This window comes from Balaenoptera ricei, chromosome 18 (genome assembly GCF_028023285.1).
Source record: "Balaenoptera ricei isolate mBalRic1 chromosome 18, mBalRic1.hap2, whole genome shotgun sequence".
NCBI lineage: Eukaryota > Metazoa > Chordata > Mammalia > Artiodactyla > Balaenopteridae > Balaenoptera > Balaenoptera ricei.
The window spans coordinates 5120414-5140057 of NC_082656.1; the positions used below are offsets into that span (position 1 = coordinate 5120414).

At 47.8% G+C, this 19644-nt stretch overlaps 1 long non-coding RNA gene across 3 annotated transcripts in view; it reads left to right on the forward strand.

The window, feature by feature from the left end:
• Positions 1-19644, forward strand: part of LOC132352595 (uncharacterized) — an 80455-nt gene that overhangs the window by 11193 nt on the left and 49618 nt on the right. For 2 of the 3 annotated variants that reach the window (XR_009498801.1, XR_009498803.1), the window contains exons 3-5: positions 2504-2731; positions 2912-3240; positions 19535-19643. This is a non-coding gene — a long non-coding RNA (uncharacterized LOC132352595). Of the gene's footprint in view, positions 1-2503; positions 2732-2911; positions 3241-14279; positions 14426-19534; position 19644 lie in introns of those variants that run through there. The other variant, XR_009498802.1, reaches the window with a different exon arrangement.

Genomic DNA, 19644 nt, shown 5'->3' on the forward strand with positions numbered 1-19644 from the left:
CTGTAAAATGCCCATTGGGATGTTAAATATGAACTGCATTTTTATTTTCCTAAAATTATTATTATGCAAAAAAAGCAGCTTGTATTTATTTCAATTTATGTGGTATTAGATAGGAATAAATTTATTTTCCCCAGTGAGTCAGTATTCCATGGAATTGAGGGTGCTCAGATTTTATACTTTTGCCTTAACAATTACAACATATAGTTGTAGAATTTTGATAAAGTTTATGTTTAAAAATTATCATAATTTGAAAGTATCATTGGGTTACTGCTGACAGAAAATACTTTATTATGTGAAATGAAAATTAAAATACAGCTACATTTTGCATTAGGTCTTTTTTTTTTTTTTTTGAAGTCCAGAGATCTTTTATTTATTTATTTATTTATTTATGGCTGTGTTGGGTCTTCGTTTCTGTGCGAGGGCTTTCTCTAGTTGCGGCAAGCTGGGGCCACTCTTCATCGCGGTGCACAGGCCTCTCACTATCGCGGCCTCTCTTGTTGCGGAGCACAAGCTCCAGATGCGCAGGCTCAGTAGTTGTGGCTCACGGGCCCAGTTGCTCCGCGGCATGTGGGATCTTCCCAGACCAGGGCTCGAACCCGTGTCCCCTGCATTGGCAGGCAGACTCTCAACCACTGCGCCACCAGGGAAGCCCTGCATTAGGTCTTGAATCAGTTTCAGTGAGAGAGATTTTATAAATTCAGCCTGTGTGCAAATAGAATTTCTTTTATAAATTAACCTGTATAAATGGTAATGCTTATTCTTCCACAAGAGTATAGATTTCTTATTTTTACCAACAATCGTCTAAAATATTCTCATGAAAGGAGACTGCGCTAGAGCTGACCCTTCATGTACAAAGTGTCTGAGTGCCTAAGGTGCTCTGTAGAAGCTGGATCTGGACATTAGTCCTACAGATTCCACAAGAATTTCTATTCTGTCATTAGACTCTTTAGGGAAAGTCTTGTCTCGCTGGTTGGAGGGTCTCCCTCACGGTGTTCGTGTTGAATCATTCTCACGTGCCCTAGGACGCCATGCGGAAAGGGAGTCAGGCCCCTGAGAACAGGAGCTCAGTTTGGTGAATTGTGTCCCTGATTCCATGACAGACGACCCATGGGCTTCCTGAGGGGGCAGCACACACAACCACTAGCAAAGCTGCACGCGAGCCGTCTGTGCAGGAGGGTCTTTGACCACAGAAAGGATTTGTCAGCCAAGCACCAACAGTCAGAGGAAGGCCCCAGACAAGGGGAGTACACAGGGGTCAAACAACCCTGGGAAGCAACTTCCCAAAGTCCAGCACCTGGAGTTAGTGCCAGACCAGGGGACGCCGTCGGGGCGGCCCTGGACGTGGTGCTGAATTCACCGGCCTTCTAACTTGCGGTTTCAGCTCCTTCTTGGAACTCGTGCACAAATCCGGGTGGGGCGTGAGTGCCAGCAAGCTGGGGGCTCAGCCAGCAAGAACTGCCAGGCGTTTCCCATCCTGCTCTTCCTGGCTCTCCTGGGGTGCTGCCCCCAGGGACTGTGGCTTTTCCTGCCTCCGAGACCAGGGCTGGGTCCGGGGTGCTCTGCAAATCCTTCCCTGACATTCTTTTTCGAGGATGCCTCCTCGCTGGTCTAAGTGAGGGAGGGATTCTGTTTTGTTTTTGAGAAAGAGAATTCTGGGTCAGAAAACTGAGCCTTGACACCCAGGAGTCCTGGTCTGAATTAAGGCCTCCTGCAGATCCCACCTGGCCCGGGCCTGAAGGCTGAACAGCTTCAGGGCACTATTACTAATAATGATATAATATATGATACGTATACACATGTACGTATGTATACAGCTTACCGTGTGCTCTAGACACTCTTCTAGGCGTGTTACATCTGTTGACTCATTTAGCTCTCATAAAAACTCTCTGATTAATGACTATTCTTGTTCTTATATATTCTTTCATAAATAAGGATGCTGAGACAAGAGAGTAACTTGCCCAAGGTCACACAGCTCATTAACAGCAGAGCTGGGATTAGAACCTAGGAGGTCTGTGTCCAGAGTTCATGCTCTTACCTAATGTACTGCAAATGAGAGTTAAAATAATATTGTGATATGTTATTTATGCAATAATAATAATAGTGACATTATTATTAGCATCAATTTGAATAGATACCTAGGTCTTACTTAAAGTGAGTTATAATCCCAGAACTTCCTTCACTTCTCAAAAACGCTGTAGGGAGGTGATATTGAAAATCATCTGCTAGAGAGGAATATTTATAATTAGTTTATATTTTATTTTCAAAATTCTTTGTTTTCCGTGTGGAGGACAGAGCTCCATTGTGAGATATATATTTGCTAACTGCACCTTTACCACCTATAGTTCCTGGAGCAATTAGCTTTGGCTCTCTGGACCCTTTCTTCATCCTTAAAATGGGATAATATCGTCACAGAAGCACAAGGATCAAGCATGATAAATTAAAATATTTTGGAAACTATAAAGCAATATGGAAAGGTAAGATATTATTCATCTCCTGCTCCCAGGTCCCCTCGAAATACTTATCTCTGAGAATTTTCAGACTTCTACGCATAAACCGAAGAGGAGGAAAGCTACACAAACCACTGCGACTCGAAGTGTGGTCTGTGCACCAGCAGCGCCAGCGGCCCCTGGAAGCTTGTTAGAGACGTCGTTTCTCGGTGTGTTCTCAGAGCTACTGATCAGTACTGACTGCAGGCACGGAGCCCAGCAGCCGTGCTTAACAGTCTCTCCAGGTGATTTTGATGCATGCGAAGGTTTGGGCAGCACTGTCTTGGAGGGTTTTATTCATTCTTCAGCACATATTTATGGAGTATCTCTAGAAGGGGCCGGTGGCTCTCCTGGGAGGAGAAGACACAGATGCTCTCCTCAAGGAGAGTAACTCCTTCTTAACGAACCCCTTCTCATCCTTCAAGATGCTGTTCAAGAGCCCCCTGGAGGACCCCACAGCCCACGGCATGTAGACTGACTCTTTGTGGCCACACTGGCGCCGCCTGCGTCTTCACCAGCGCTCCCACACCTGTCCTCCCACCTGGAGACCTGTCCCTGCGAATTGCTCTTCCCAACCGTCCGCCCTGTGTTCTGTGTGGCCTCCGTGCTCCTGTGCCCGCTGGTCTCTGCCCGTGAAGCCTTCCCTCCTTCAAGGGCCGCTCACGGGAAGCCTCCCCGCCCTCCGTGCGGGCAGTCACTGTGAATCCCTCTGCATCTCCTGTGTGCCTCCACCGGGCCTCGCTCGGGTCGTAAGGTGAGCTGTTTTATGTCTGGTTTTCCCCTAAACTAGAAGTGTACATTTTAAATTTCTAGATCTCCAGAGCTTGATAATATCCACTGAGGGAAGACAGGAGCGAAGTGAGGGAGAGGGGACTGGGGGGGACGGGGGATGGGCGTCTGCCTTTTTTCTTTGTAAGGCGTCACCTCTATTCACCTGTTGTGCAAACAGGATGATTTTGTCTTTGACGTGGAAGGGACTTTTCAAAGCCCGACTCTTGCAATGACCTGCAAATTTAATCAAATTCAGTCACTGTTTCTTTTGCACCTGCTACATAAAAGGCACTGTGGTTGCTGCACTGAGTGATCCTGCCCTCGGGCAGCTCCCAATCCAGTGGAAAGACGTAGCACCCAGTGCCCCTGACTAAGCCAGGTGACAGTGCTTTACCAGGGTCGCAAGGCTCAGCGGGCAGGTCAGGAGAGCAGTGGCCCAGGAGAGGGCAGGGTGATGAAGGGATGGCCCCAGATAGGAGCCGTTCCAAGTCCAGGTGGAGAAGGGACTCCACCCAGGCCTCCCTGGGGGGATGGGGAAGTGACCGTCTACACCGGCGGCCTCATCTGTGTAGGATCAGTTCCCCGTGGAGCAGCTTACACAGCACACGTGGGGACCTCCGGCTGCGGTGCAGGTTCAACCCTGCTACCCTCAGCCGGTCCTGACCCTCCTGAGGATTGATAATAGTCGTTAACCGAAGTTGATGTCCACCCCTGTGATTGCTGGACATAGGGAATCTGGGGCACAGAGCCAGGAAAGCGGGGTAAACAGCGTCCTTTCAGAACACGGCTTCGAGAGAGCGCAGTTTTGACAGCGGGCTCTTTTCACACCTACTTGCTCTGTAAGTGGCTGCAGTGTCTGCCGCTGTCCTCTGAGACATGGACAAATTCAAATGACAGGGTGTAATCTCGGCGCTAGAAGGGGAGACCCCTTGCATTTCTCCCCGGGGGGTCTCTACTGTGTGTTTTCCCATCAGAAGGCAAGCCGCCTGGCAAAGTGGGAGAGAGCGTGGGCTTCGCCAGTGGGTGAAACAGGGCTTAGACCCTGACCTTGTCATTTGCGTGCTGTCACCTTGGGCAAATTGCTGACCTTCTCTGTTTTTCTTACTCCTTTGCGAAATGAGGATGGTGATTTCAGTTGGTAGCTGGAGTGTCTCATGTATATTAAGTGCAGCAATATTATTGCTACTGCTGCTTTAGGATTACATGAAGTGCTGTAGGATGGACGGGATCAGGGTTTCCATAAGCTGGTGATGTCAAACCACTCCAGCAGAACCGTTAACCTTGAGTCTGCCCGACGGCAGCCCGGGAGTGAGGGTGTGATGGGTGGGGGACGGTGGCGAGGCTGAGAGGGAGGTGCATTCGCACCTGGGGTCCCTGTCGCTGCCTCTCCCCATCTTAATGCTGTGTTCCCCTGTCATTCTCCTCCACCATCTTCTCCTCTCTCTACACTTCTACACCCAGAGAGAATTTCAGGTCAGTGTCCTGGGAGGTGGATTTTTGATCAGTTGGTCACCTGGAATCCTCCGGATGGCATTCTTAAGCCTTTGCCGCCTTCCTAAACGTAGGGCTGGTGCCACGGCCCTCTGCTAAGTCCCCTGTTCCTTCTAGAAGTTTGCAGCTGGGAGCCGTGGTTTGGCATGCAGTGGTGGGCTGCCCTTCTGTTTGGAGGTGGGAAGCGGGTGGAAGCTGGTCGGGGGGGAGGTGTGCAGTGTGGAGGAAACGGGGGGGGGGGAGGCGGGAGGGACCGGGGCTGGCTGAGAAGATCGAATCATGTTTCCAGAAGCCCTGAGGCTCATTTGAAATATTGATTCCTCTGGGAGGTCACAGCTCAGCCTTTGGGGTGCTTTCAGAGGGACTGTTTATACATTTTGGTCTCTGTTTCAGAGTTGCCTCCTGGGCTGGGACACTCTAGCTTTGCTGAAGTCGTGTTTAAAAAAGAAATTAGTAATTACTAACTTTGTACTCAGAACAAAAGCTTTCACATAAGCATCTACTTCCACTGCTCTGGGCAGGGGTGGGGGGTACGGAAGCTGGAGTCCTCTTCATCTCTAGCTAAAGCAAGGTTCTTGGAATAAATTCAGTAAGGACTTTCATGCCCTCGAAACCCATCATGTCTTGAGTTTTCGGGTCCATACAATGACTTTTATCCCTCATCCTTCTCACATAACTGGGGGGAAGACATAGATGGAAATGTTGGATCTTTAAGCAGTCTTTTCTTCTCACGCTCCTGAACCCTCTGCCTTCCTCCCACGCCTTGCTCCGCAGTTTATTTGCCAGAAACCTGGAGATTTAATATCAGTTATCAGGACATGCTCAGCTGCTCCCTGACCGTGGCCGAATGAGAGACCCCAAGTAAGATCAGTGTAAGAACCATCCAGCTGAGCCCTGATCAACCCTCAGAACCATGAGAAATTGTGAAAGGCTGGTCATTTGAAGCCACTAAGATTATGGGGTTAGACTAATATTAAGGAAGCGGAAATACTACTCTTTTTGGAAAGCCAAAAGGAAATAGTTATCGAAATCTAAAAAGCTATTTATATCCTTTGAAGCAGAAATCCTACTCCTCTAATATCCTAAAAAAATTATTCAACAAGCAAAAAACTGTGTGCCTGAAATGTGTTCACTGTAGCATTATGTTAAAAAAAACTTACAAATAATGTAATGCAGCAAAAATTAATGACAGGTTTACTACAGTATGATACATCAATACAAGGGGATGTTAATCTGCTTTCTAAAATGATACAATAGCATCCCTGGTACAACTCAGTTGGAACTGATGATAAAAAAAAAAGGCATACATATTTGAAATGTTTATTTCTGCTTAAAGACTACATAGTTACATTTATTTGCTGACCTTTTGCTGTAGAGCCTCAGCCTTTTTTTTGAGTATGAGTCTGCTGCCTACATCTATTTCAACAGCTTTTATTTTTATGGACTCGCTCTTTTGGAGATTTGCAGCTTGGTTTTTTTAATCTGCATTCACATATCAGTTGTTTATGTAATATTTAATTCAATTATGTAATGATGGTATCAGGTATGACTGGCAAGAACAGATTTGAGGATAAGCCAACTGCCTCTGGGTCAGAGGACCATCCCGGGGAGGGCCGAAGAGCCCGGCCGCTGACCCCACTGTGGGCTTGTGCGTGGACCTCAGCCCGCCGCAATGCTGCTTAAGTGGAGGGCCTGAAAGAGGCCTCTGCTGTAAGTGTGAGCAGTGCATAAGCATCGTACATAACAGCACAAAGGAGCATCTCTAGTGGTAAGAAATTGTTTTTAAATGCATGTATATGATGGCAAAAATAAGTAAAAAGGTAATCATGTGGACAGCGTCTGTGACAGCGTCTCTCAGTGACCCAGTTCCAGCGACTGGCAGAGTAAGAATGTCCTTGAGGTCGGGAACATCTACGTCCAGTTCATCAGACCTCATCTACGTTCAATTCATCAGAGCTGAGGACGTGGAGGACTTCAGGGCAGAGCCATGGGAGAATGGTGCTCACAGGTCTGTTAGAACCTTAGGCAATGACGTCATGAAGGTCCTGGAGATTGTTTCCTTAGTGAATCTTTTTGTGAAGCATCAATGTGGAGAGATTTCTTTAGGGAGCAATGCCTTTTCCCCCAGTTTTCTGCATTTGTAAAGTGTAATGCTTCAGTATCCCCTACACAAACGTTACGTCCCTTTCTGACATCTGATTAATCACAGGAATTATTCTGGGTGATGCATTGTATTTTTTAATACTTTTTGATAGGGTCTGGATCATCTTTGCGATAAAATAAGGATGGTCAGGACAGAACTTTTAGTTTGACGTTGGAGGGTATTTTTATGTTTCAAGATAATTTTTTTAATGTTTGGAAAAATCACTACCTTTAAGCCAAATAATGAAAATAAAACTCATTCAACGCTCAATTCCTGGGCGCCCACTACGTGCCAAACGCTGTTCTAGAAGCTGGGCACAGGGCACAGAGGCCTGTCAGCGGCCCCACCCTGCATTTACAGGCGAGGAAGCTGAAGCTTGAAGGGAATGAGTGTCTCAAGGTCGGGCCAGCTGGGACCTGCCGTTTCACTGTGGTTCCTGACTTCCTTAGTAAGGTTAGTTGGTCAGCGAAGTAGGGTGGGCACGGGAATTCTCGGTACTTTCTGCTCAGTTGTGTTGTGAACCTAAAACTGCTCTAAAAATCGTCTATTAAAAAAAATCCAACAGTGTGGAGTTCGAGTGAAATTAGCCAAATCAATGTTTTAATGATGGGTTAGAATCTTCTGTGCTTATTATTTATATGTCTGTGTCATATATGTATGACATATGAAGTTCTCAATCAAAATAATTAATCAACAATAAGAGGAAACAGTTCAGAAAAGAAGATGAGACAGTCGGGTTTAGACGGCAGGCCACCCTACTCTGTGGAATAACACAGATCTGAGTTCAGCTACCGACCCGCCGCCACCAGCATAGGGACCGAGAGAGAGATACCTGTCTGGATACAGAGAGCTGAGCATCCTGAGTGTGACTGAAGCACCACGGAGAACTTGAAGGCTGGGCCAGGACTCTTGGCATGGTCTCTGCATTGTGGCGGAGGGAACTCCAGGGACCTCCTGGACCGTCTTGGGTGCCCTGGGATTCTCAAGGAAGAGCAGACCTCTCAGGTGAGATTCCTGGGTCCAGGAGCATCAGCACCCCTGGGGGGCTTGTTGGAAATGCAGGGATCCCAGACCTGCAGGATCAGAATCTGTGTGGAGTGTGAGACTCTCTGCTGAGGACTCACCTGGAGCAAAGCAGAGCCTGCGGACGTGGGCTGGACCAGCATCCCCCAAGGTGTTCCTTGACCGTCCAGAGCGCCCGTCTCCATGGGGCCCGATGACCAGATGGCGTTAGCCACTGGGCGTCCCTGTGGACAGCCGCCCCGTGGGTGCAGGAGGCCCTGGATTTTAACACTGCCCTGTTTACTGGAAGCCACACCATCCTCCTTGAAGTGGCTGCTCCAAGACTTACCCCAGGAGACCGGCTTTGTGGGCACAGAACCCAAGAGCCAAAACAGTCTTATCATAAGACACTGAGATTACTGGGTGAAAGGAGCTTTTGATCTTATCTGAAGCAGGCTTGTCTGCGTAAACTGCTACTACTGGAGATGTCTGCTCCTTTAGATTAAGTTTCCTGTGGCCCTGCTTTGGCAACTTGGAGCTCTGTAAGTGCATTGTGGTTTACGACTACTGTCCTCAAGACCCTCTCGAAAGCAAGGAGCCCCTGTTAGCGTGTACACGTAGCTAGGATCCCTCCCCCAATAACCTCTAATAGTAATGATACCTCTTATTAGTGCTTGCCGAAGACCTCACAGCTAGAAGTGATGGAAGTGGATTTACATCCAAGTCTGACCCCAGAGCTTTTGACCATCATGCTATAATGCTTCCGTGCACGTGTGCCTGGCACTCTGCTAGGGTCAGAGCACGTTTGCTCCTGTAAGTGCCCCAAGTCATCCCGTCTCCCACGTGGGGTGGTGCTTCCCAGGGAGAGAAGGGTGGTGGGGAGGTTCTGAGGTTCTGGGCACCTCATGCCTTTGCAACCCTGAACCCTCACCCCCACCCCTGCATTAGCAGCCCCCCTCCTGACCTTATTCTCAGCCACAGATGCTGACGTTAACGGGAGCAAGCGTGCAGAGACAGAGGATGGCGCAGCAGCTGGAAGTCCTCCCGAGAATTCGGTAACTTGGCCCTTGCACGACTCCCGCGATGAGGAAGGCCTGTGTGATGGTGGGAAGTCACCAGAGATTTGGGGACATCCATTCCTGGTCTCCCCGGCGCTGTTCTCTGGAGGCTGAACTGGGAGCCCAGCCCATCCGCAAGCCCCCAGCTCGTGGCACCGGGCTCCATGGACAGCAGTGCCCTGGGGGGTTACTGGCATTACAAGAGCAAACACAAGTCTCGATACAAACGCACAGGCGACGGCAGAATGATGGCTGCGACTGGAAACGCTGGTATGGAGCTTGCAAGCGTTGGCGGGTGAGGGAGGAACCGTGCACTTGTTTTTCTAGATGCAGACACTTCTATCAGATTCAGGGTTGACAAAGGAAGGCTAGTTATGTGGGGCATCTCCTCTGGGATTTCCTCTACGAATATCAGCCGGTCAAGTTCCTTCTGTGCAAATCATTTTGAGCATTTATCCTGCTTTTCATTAACATAGTCTCTCCTGGGCCATCACCCTAGCCGCTCTCCTCTGAAACATTTCACAGGGGAGAAAAGCTCAGAAGGGGTGGGGGAAATACTGCATCTTTGTGAAGGAGGTAGAGTTTTTATTCTGTCTCCTCTGGCTGCTATATATTATTATATGCTATATCCACATCCAAGAAACTTTATTTTTTCAGTAAAGAACAAAATAAACAGATTTACAGATATAGAGAACAGACTTGTGGTTGCCAAGGGGAAGCGGGGTGGGGGAGGGATGGAGTGGGAGTTTGGGGTCAGCAGATGTAAACTATTGCATATAGAATGGATAAGCAACAAGGTCCTACTGTAGAGCACAGGGAACTATATTCAATATCCTGTAATAATCCATAATTGAAAGGAATATGGGGAAAAAAGGACAAAATAAAGCTGAGATTAACTACTCCTAGGTTAAAAAGCCCCAGAATCTCAAGGGAGATCTGAATTCTCTCTGTGGCATGCTCTACACGATGCTATGCTTGTTATCCTGGTGCTGGGCCAGATACTAGATAGCACGAAAAGGTAAACTGTGCAGGAGATGTGCTCACTGCAAAAGACACTTATCACTGAGGACCCGTCTCTTCCAGATGGAGGGTTTGCTGCAGTTGGAGAGGGCTGGAGGGGTGGTTTCCACCACCACCCTCTCTTCTGGGAGAGCATCTTTTATTTCTCTGCCAGGTCAGGTGGAGGGGGACGAGGGATGGGTACCCCACAGCCCTCTTCTGCTGCCGCCCGCTTCCCCCAAACGCCACCTTTTCACAGTTTGTCACTCGATTTGTATGCACACATGGGCCACTCTTTTGGATTCTGTATGCGGTGCCCATCAACCTGTCTCCAAATCTATTCGTTCTTTGTACCAATACAATCCCAGCACTTGGTAGGCAGATGTGGGACACTCAATCAACATGCCTTAAATAGAATTAATTTCATGCTCTGAGGGGGGAAGTAGGGATTTTCTGATTTTGGAGAGCCTTTGTTTCTAAAGTAATGAAAGTGAGGGTACAGAACCACATACCAGATAGAATCTCAGCTATGAAAACACACACACACACACACACACACACACACACACAGCTTGTGCACACATGCAGAAAAAAAAAAAGACTGCAGACTATCACCATAGTGTTAAAAAGGATTATCTCTGGGTAGTTGGAATTTAGTTTCTTTCCCATATTTTTTCAGAATGGCTATGGGAATCTATATTACTTTTGTAATCAGAAAAAAATAAACATTTTATTTCTTCTATAAAAGTACCCTTGACACTGGTTAATTAAGTAATCATCAGGCAACATTTTCAGAGGAATTAATGAATGAAAGCCTCGGAGAAGTAGCACCTGAGCTCAGTACCTGAGGTTTGGGAAGAGACACGGTGACAGGGCAGAAGGGAGGGCCATGGTCCTGTAGGACAGTGTCACTGATGTCACAGCTTTCTTACTGTGTGTTGAGCTAAAGAAACCAGACACGAAAGAGTACACAGTCTATGGTTTAATTTATGTGAAACTCTAAAACATGCAACAATAAGCTATGGTCATAGAAGTCACTAGTGGTTTCTGAGGAGGGGCTTTGAATTGACTGGGAAGAGGTGTAAGGAACTTTCTGAGGTGCTGGAAGGGCTTTTATGTCTTGATTGAGTGGCTTATGGGTTATAGGTAAGCATTTGTTGAAGTTGAACTGTACCCTTAAAAAGTTAAAAATGAAATTTTAAAGTGTGTATTTTATTGTGTGACTATGATACAGCAATTTTTAAAAAGGATGTAAAATCAATATGAATGGACACCTCTCTCAAAAAGAAAACAAACAAACAAACAAAACCCCACCTGAATAGACACCCTGACTTGTAATTCACCTGAAAACTGCATCAGTGAATTAGAGGAAAAGCAATGGAAACCATAAGAAGGGATAAAATTTGAATCCAGAGTAACCAGTACTTGAATATTAGGACTTTCATGAGGAGAGAGAAAAGAATAGAAGAAAAAACAATGAAAATATCATTAATTTTTTTCTGAGTGGAAAGGGGCCATTGATGCCAAGTAGGAATAATTTTTTGAAAAACCAAACACCTGGATGTCGTCTGATGAAATCTCTTAATTCCAAGGTCAAACAGAAAAATTTATAAGACAGAACCCTCCTCCCCAAAAACCAATTACCCTCATAGAAAAGAGAATCAGACTTACCTACAACGTCAAGCACTAGAAGAGAGTGAAACAATATTCCCAGGGCCCTGAGAGAAAGAACTGTGGGGTCGAATCCATAGCCACCCAGCTTGGCCTTTCACGTGTGAGGGCAAAAGAGTCCCGGTCGGTGGACCACCCACACCTCTCCTGTGCTGACAGCCAAACACAGTTATTAAGAGAGTTCTCTTAAAGCTCTTTAAAGTTCTTAAAAGTTTAAAAGTTCTCTTCACAAGAAAAGAAATGTAACTATGTCTGCTGACAGATGTTAACTAGATTTATTGTGGTGATCATTTTGCAATATATACAAATACCAAATCATTATGTTGTACATCTGAAACTAATACGATGGTAATTGTCAATTATACCTCAGTAAAAAACAAAACAAAACAAAACGCAGAAACTAAACAACCTCCAGGGAGTAAGTGAAAATGCACCAAAATAAATAATTCAGGAAAGAATGAAGGTAAGAAACAGTGTTAAACAATAAAAGCTATAATTAAGTTTAAATCATTATTGATAACAAGGTTGTTAAGTTCAGTAGATTCTTTTAAGCATTCTTAAAATAAAAGAGGGATAAAGTAAAAATTAATAATAACATAAACTCAAACATTTAGATGACTTCAACAGAGGTATTTCAACCCAGAGAGGTAGAAAAGAGTAAAAGTATGCTAAATATTGCACTTTTTGTGAACTTGGAGGAGTTATATACAGATTGTTTAATTCTTGACATTGATGAAAAATACACGTTCATATATGTTTGTTAGAATAGAAATAGGATTTAAAAAGCTTCCAAAAACCGGGGGGGGGGGGGCGGGGGCGGGGCGGTGTGGGTTACAAACTGTGTTCATCCCAACAGATGTGCATTTCACCGCAGTCTCTGAGTGCCAGGGGTGGGTAGAGATGTGTACAAATGAAACAAGAATGGCAGAATGCTGCCCATTGTTGGAGCTGGTCGACAGGAACACGCGGGTCATCATCTTTATTCTGTTCATTTTATATGTTGAGTTTTTGAAAATTTTAAGTATTTTTTCCTATTTCCTTCACTCCAACTGGGTCTTTAGTTTGCATTTCCTCTCTCTGAGGCGTGTCTGGGAAAAGAGCCAGGCCAGCAGCCCTTCGCTGCCTCTGGCATCACGGGACAGGAGCTTGGTGTTCTAACTGTGAGCGTCTGGGTCACTGGGCAGAGGCCAGCGTGCAGACTCAGCCTCCAACTCACCCTGAACTCTGCCTTTGCAATTTGCAACCTGTGGACAACTTGAAGCAGAGATGCTGGCTCCTCCGTGCGCCCGACCCCGAGCCCTGCCAGAGGGGCGCTCACCAGATGTTTGGTGAATGAATAAATGAATGAGTTAACAGGAGAGTTAAACCGATAAATTATCATTGAAACAGGCTATAGACGTTTCAAAAAATAAGCATATTGTAGGCAGAACCCAGTTTATAAATGGATTGTACTCCAGAGATTTATTTGTCAACTGTTTGGATTTTTTGATGAATTTCTCCTGAGTGGTGAAGTTCCTAGATCAGTTACAAAAGATGGTGGCCTGTAAGTCACAACATGTAACATTGTCTCCTTGGAAAAATGCATTTGAGATCCAACTCTGGAAGAGTTTGCTGCAAATGTGCAAATATTCGGTATTTACTGAGAGGCAATGGCCCCAAGCAAGAAGGCAAAAGAGCCTCCTAGAAGCTTCTCCTCTCCCAGCCTGGGTAGATGTTCTGTTTCGTGCTCTCTGTCCCTGTCATCACTGGGGGAGCTTCAGAATTTCTATCCAGAACAGGGCTTGGGGGCCTTGTCTAAAACAGTAGTAGTTTATACTTAGATCACAGGTGTATTTGGAGTTGCTTGCGGAGGGTTGCAGAAGCCCCCTATCGCACACCTTGGCGCTTTCACTACTCGTATACAGCAGTCATGATTATTGCTTTAAAAATATCTATCTTCCCCGGCAAAACGCCTGCGTGGTGAGGCAAGTATCATGTCTAGTTTTCTCCCCACACCAGGCAAGCACTCAGGACGCTACTGTTGCACGCTGAATAAGGCACTGCTGTCCGAGGGGAGCCTGCAGGGGCTTCTGGATTCCCAGCGGGATGCGCTGCTGGCGGCTGGGCTGGGCCTCACGCAGGGGGCACCGGAGGCTTCGCCCGAGGTATTAAAGGAAAGCGCTCCAGGAGATGGAGGGGGACATATAGCCCCCTGAATAGTCACCATGTGCTACGAGCTAGAGGTCTGATGGATGTTATCTCATTTTACTCTTACAAATTATATAAGGGAGAATTACAGAAATATCCCCATTCTACACAGGGGCAAGCAGAGGCTTGGAGTATGGTTCTGCTTGGAGATAATAAAATACACTAACTCACTTAAGGTACCTAATACCCAGTGTCAGTCGACACTTTCAGTGGAAAGCTTTAGAAATATAATATGTCTAACCCTTGCTGATTCTTTGCAATCCCTTTGCTTCCTGCTGGATGAAAAGGGCATGTAGGAGCCATGTGGATGGTGGGGAAGAGAAGAGAAAATCAATGTATCAGAGGAAACCATGAACGGACGCGAGACTGCGTTTCATTCTAAATTTATTTCCTAACTCATCCCAGCCCGGCAGCTGAGCTATTAGAAGCCTGCAATGTTGGCTGGACGCTTGGACCTCTCTCACACTGGAAGTATTTCTTGCTAAAATAGCAGTTGCACGTGCCTCCCACAGAGAAGGACAAGACCGCCAGCCTGAAAGCAGCCTGAAAGTTTACTCAATTCCTGCGTCCGAGGGTCCTTCTGACTCTGCCATTTTCTCTTTTTAAATCCTATTAAGGTAAGGCAGGAGCAAATTTTACTGTAATAGGAAAAAGCCCCACCACAATCCAATCCTTGGGCCTGTGGTTTCAGTAATTAGCTCAATGTGTTAATGAGAGTCTTCAGGGAGAACAACATTAATTAATGGGTGAATTTCACTGTAATAAATGTATAGGCAATTTTCTAAATGCAGATGGCAGAGTCCGCCCTGATGGTCTACCTAGAGCCACTCAACATGGTAAGTGTCGGAGGAAAGTGGTTAATTTGTAAAATGCTTCATGATCCTGATTAGAAGGGAAATCATGCTGATGTTTGCTTTCCAATGTATTATTCGTCTCTCCTGGGCTGAGAACCCATCCTGCTCCCACCTCCATCGTGTCCTAAGGCTTTGTGTTGCTCCTGTTGTCTTGAAGAGGGAGACACTCCTCTCTTCTTCCTGGGGGGCTGGGCTGGACATCCCCCACTTTGTGGGCTTTCTCTCCTGGTCTCTAACCCCTAGGCCAGCCCAGGGGTCTTTATCTCCTATTTCTCTGAATACCATAAATGGTCAGAATGTGGTCCAGGCGAGATCAAGACACTTTTAGAAAAGATGCCTTCCAGGATATGTGACACTCCAAAGCCACCATTTCCTTAAGAAATCATTTGCTAGTAGTTGGTTACAGACATTTAAAAACACCGGTAAGGACAGGGCACTGAGAGAAGAAATGAATTCCTCTCTTCTTCTTTTTTTTTTAAATTTTTATTTATTTTTTTTGGCTGCGTTGGGTCTTTGTTGCTGTGCACAGGCTTTCTCTAGTTGCAGCGAGCGGGGGCTACTCTTCGTTGCGGTGCGTGGGCTTCTCATTGCGGTGGCTTCTCTTGTTGCGGAGCATGGGCTCTAGGTGTGGGCTTCAGTAGTTGTGGCACAAGGGCTCAGTTGTTGTTTCTCGCGGGCTCCAGAGCGCAGGCTCAGTAGTTGTGGCGCACGGGCCCAGTTGCTCCGTGGCATGTGGGATCTTCCCGGACCAGGGCTCGACCCCGTGTCCCCTGCATTGGCAGGCGATTCTTAACCACTGCGCCACCAGGGAAGCCCTCCTCTCTTCTTTTAATTAACCCTCTGGATCAGGTTTGCCTTCAGGCTTCACAGTCAGGCAAACCTGGGCTCCGATTTGAAAGTGTGTTTCCAGGCTTTGGAAAGTGGCTGTCTCCTCAGGATTTATTGAGCACTTTCTTGGACACGCCACTGGGAAGTCACAACTACAGTACAATTCAACTGCTCTGGATCAATAAACTTGAAAAATTACAAGAAGTCAGAATTCATTGCCACCATTATCTCGACGATAAAATCTGTTTAACAAATCCTCTGTGAGCGAGACTCAAATTAATTGGAAAACCCAGTTAAATGGAAATGACTTGGCTTGTGATTTGGCGTTTTAAGAATCAAAATGGGAAACTGCTGGACGATCATTGCCGTTGCTTTGGACAAAGATAACCTGTTTGCACCTGGACCAACTCCTACTTCACTGGGTGTTTCCCACACTCACCGGAGACACTTAGTCACCATCGTGTGCCCCATAAACCTGGGACGATGTTCAGAAGATGACTTGGAAGGGCTGTGAACTCCTCTGAATGGACCCCACCTGCCCATCTTTGACATCCCCTGAAAGGGAGGTAAAGCATCACATTCTGGGGACACTTTTATGGACATGAGGTGGGATTCTTTTTCCCCCCTCAGCCCACAGTGAGTAGTGAACTAAGGCAATAAGACGTTATATTCTGATAAATAGACTCTGAATCCAGCACAAAAATCTGGGACAATCACAGAATTCGTATGGTCCTGGAATCAAAGGGTTTTTTTTAAGAACCGAAATGGAATTTGGGATTATCAAGTGTTCACAGCCCGGACGAGAAGAGGCGGCCTGGAGGGGTTGTGATACTTGCTCCAAGCCAGCTGGATAGAGCAGAAAGAGGCCCAGACCCAGCTCCCAACCTCCGGAGGAACGCAGGGTCTCCCTGACCCGGGAGGGGGGCCGAGGCTGCCCGCTTGCTTTTCTCTCGCCGGCCCTGCGGTGCGCACACTTCTGGGGCCTGGCCCTTAATGCACTGGCCTCATCGCTCCAGGCCTGGCCAGAGTCTAGCCTTTGAAGTCAAGAGGTTGCTACATTTAGACAAGAGCAGCACATTTAGCAAAGTGAAGAAACTAGCATGGCCACGCCGGGGCCCCCCGTGGCTTAGCCAGATGTAGTTTGTGTGTCCGCTGCAGCTGCCCTCCCAACGCCTGGATCCTGGGACGGCAGGAAAGTAACGATCCGCGTCTCATTTCATGTGTGAGCGGAGAAGAGAGACGCATGCCTGACTCCCTTCTGTGACACTGGTTATTGGGAGTGGAACACTTAAAAAAACAGTGCTAAGGAAATTCTTGCCAAGAATTAGAAGAGAGAGTGTGTGAAGGGCCAGGGGTCCATAACCCCTCCTCGTTGCCCCCCGGACCCTCGGACTAGAGCCAGATGCGCCCCGGTCTTCTCTGCTATGAGAAAGCAGGGACCACTGACACGCAGCCTCTTGGCCGGGACTGTGTCACATGCTTGGTGGTCTGTTCTGCACAGCCCCCCCGCCCGCGTGAGCGCTGAGAGAGGGAGACCATTGCCCTTCCACGCCTGGGCTGCGTTCAAATACCACGGAAACAGCGTGGACTCTGTACACAGCTGCGCGGGGTGCCCAGTGGGTGATCTTTGTCCTTTCCATAATTCATTCCCTTATTCAACAAATCTGACCGCTTTCTTTCCACCAGGCGCTAGCGCTGGGGATAAGACAGTGAGGAATGGGGAAGCGTTTCCTGACCTCACGGAGCTTGCGGTCCAGGGGTGGAGAGCAAGTCAAACGGTAATCTCCACGGTAAACTGATTAAGTTATAAGGTCCCGTTTGCCTCGTCGGGTCAGTACACCCAGCGCTTTGTTACGGTGGCTCTTGGGTGCTAAGGGGACAGGTCAGTCTTGCCGAGACCGGGACCAGGGATCCAGCCAGGCCACAGGCTCTAAGCGGCAGAGAGACCAAGGGTGGCTTACAGACTCAGAGCACCCAGGTTACAGTCTGGTCCCTGTCCCTCACCAGCTGCGCGACCTTGGGCGGGTCAGCTGCGCATGTCTGAGCCTGCTTCCTCGGAGGTAGAATTGAGTCTAGCGCTCGGCCTCGGACGGGTCGATGCCTGCGCTGGTGCCCAGTGCCAGGCGCGGTGCCTGGCACATAGGAAATGTTAGCTGTTGGCTTGCCAAGAGTTCTTGGCTGGAAATTTAGTTTGTTGAGGGCAATTCAGTTTATTTGATTAACAGTAACAACAATCTAGGCAGATAGAGGGCCTGGGAGGCTATCGGGAGAATATGGCAGCAGAGTTCAAAAACTAAGACTGGTCTTAGGCAGGAAGGGCAGGCAGGCCAATGGCTGCAGCAAACGGAGGGGTGGACCCAGACCCCACAGCTGCCTCTGTTTTGCGTTTCCTGAGACCACGGACTGGGAGTGCACGGGACATCAGGAGAGGGGCCTGTGTTGGAAGCTACTGTGAGTTCTGAAATCAGAAAGCTTTCCTGACTTTTCCGTCTTGTTCACCTTTGGGCAGAAAAACTCCGCCAAGGTCACGCTTACTCCTGTGTCTGAACCTGGCTATTCAGAGGAAGACAGGACCCAGTGTTTTTCTCTAATTTTCACTGGAAGTCATAAGGAGTGAGGACGCCTGTCCTGGGCATGTCTGTAGGAGAGTTTAAGTTCATAGTTTAGGTTTTAAAACTGTAATTTGAGCCCATTAGAGAGAGATTGGGCTACTGACACACACGAGAAAACAGTGCATTAGCCTATTTCCTTCCCGTAAAGACCTGTAAAAGCCAGTGTGATTTTTGCAGAATGAGGTTATTGCAGCGAGTAATCGGCTCGGGCAGCACCAGAAGCCCTGAAATCAAGCAGACGGGGTCAAAGCAGGGCTGTGTGCCTGAGAGTGGGAGCCGGGAGCAAGGCTCTGTGCCTGGTGTGGAATGTGAACGGATTTATCTGAATATTCACTGTCACTGGGTGGGGTTAGGATCAACCCCATTTTATGGATGGGGAAGCTGAGGCTCAGGACCCCGGGATTGTGCTCCCTGGCATTGGGAATGGAGCAGCCTGAGAGAGGAAAAGCTTCCTCCCAATCGAGACAGCCCGGGTTCGAATCCCGCCTCTGCACCCACTGGCCAGGTGACCTTGGGCACATTCTTGACTTGTGGGACCTCAGTTTCCTCATATAAGTAGCCTTGCCTTGTGGGGCAGCGGGGAAGGTTAAAACAGAAAATGCGCCAGCCTGCTTAGCCCTGCTCCTGGGTCTTGACCTCAGAGCTGCCTCTGCTGCCCTTAGCATAGCGACATGGAGGGGACCTCAGTCTGCTCAGCACAGGGACAGGCACAGGTGCAGGAGGCCTGCAGTGTGCTGCCACTTCCGCACTTGGGGAGGCCCCGCCCAGATAGAAGGGGGTGCCTGGCGACGCCAGGACTCTCCCGGCCCCTCCACATACCAGCTGGGCGGGCCCCCTGTCGCCCCCAGCTGCTCTCACCTTCCAGCATTACAGCTCCTTGCAAACACCACCCCCCGTGGGTGGACCTTCCATGGAGCAGCTTCCAGCCCATTTCCTGGACTTTTGCCTTTGGATCTCCCGGCTTCCTCATCTGGAAGCAGAGGTCATGAAGTGGCCCACCCTTTGGGGAAATTTTGAGTGTAATTAATCTAATTGTTTAGAGTGCTTTGAACTCTTGGGGGTTATGGTTTATCATGAAGATTATCACCATTGGGATAGCAGATATAATTAACTCACCATATACTTTGCCCAGGAACCATGTCTTTGAAAAACATTATTTGTAACTTTACAAATTGGATGGCCCCATCCTGGTCAGCAGCCAGCAGCGGACTCTTGAAGCAAGCCCCGGGGGTCCTGGACTGGTGTCTCTGAGCATTCCAAAGGGGAGTGGGGACAACTTTCCTTCCTGAGGGCCCTTCGCCCCAGTCAGTAAAACCACAGCAGCACAGACTTCAAATCAAAGCAGGATCCTGTCTCAAAATCGCTCTTCTTAAGTTGCCAAAGCCGGATGGCAACTGCACCCGCAGAAAGTCCCTTTCTCTCCTCCTTCCAGGTCCGTGGCCCACCTGCATTTTACCTCTTCCGAAATCACTGCCGTTGGAAAACCCATTTTGATATCCTTTGAAAGAGCATTTATTTATTGAATGCTAACTCTGTTCTAGG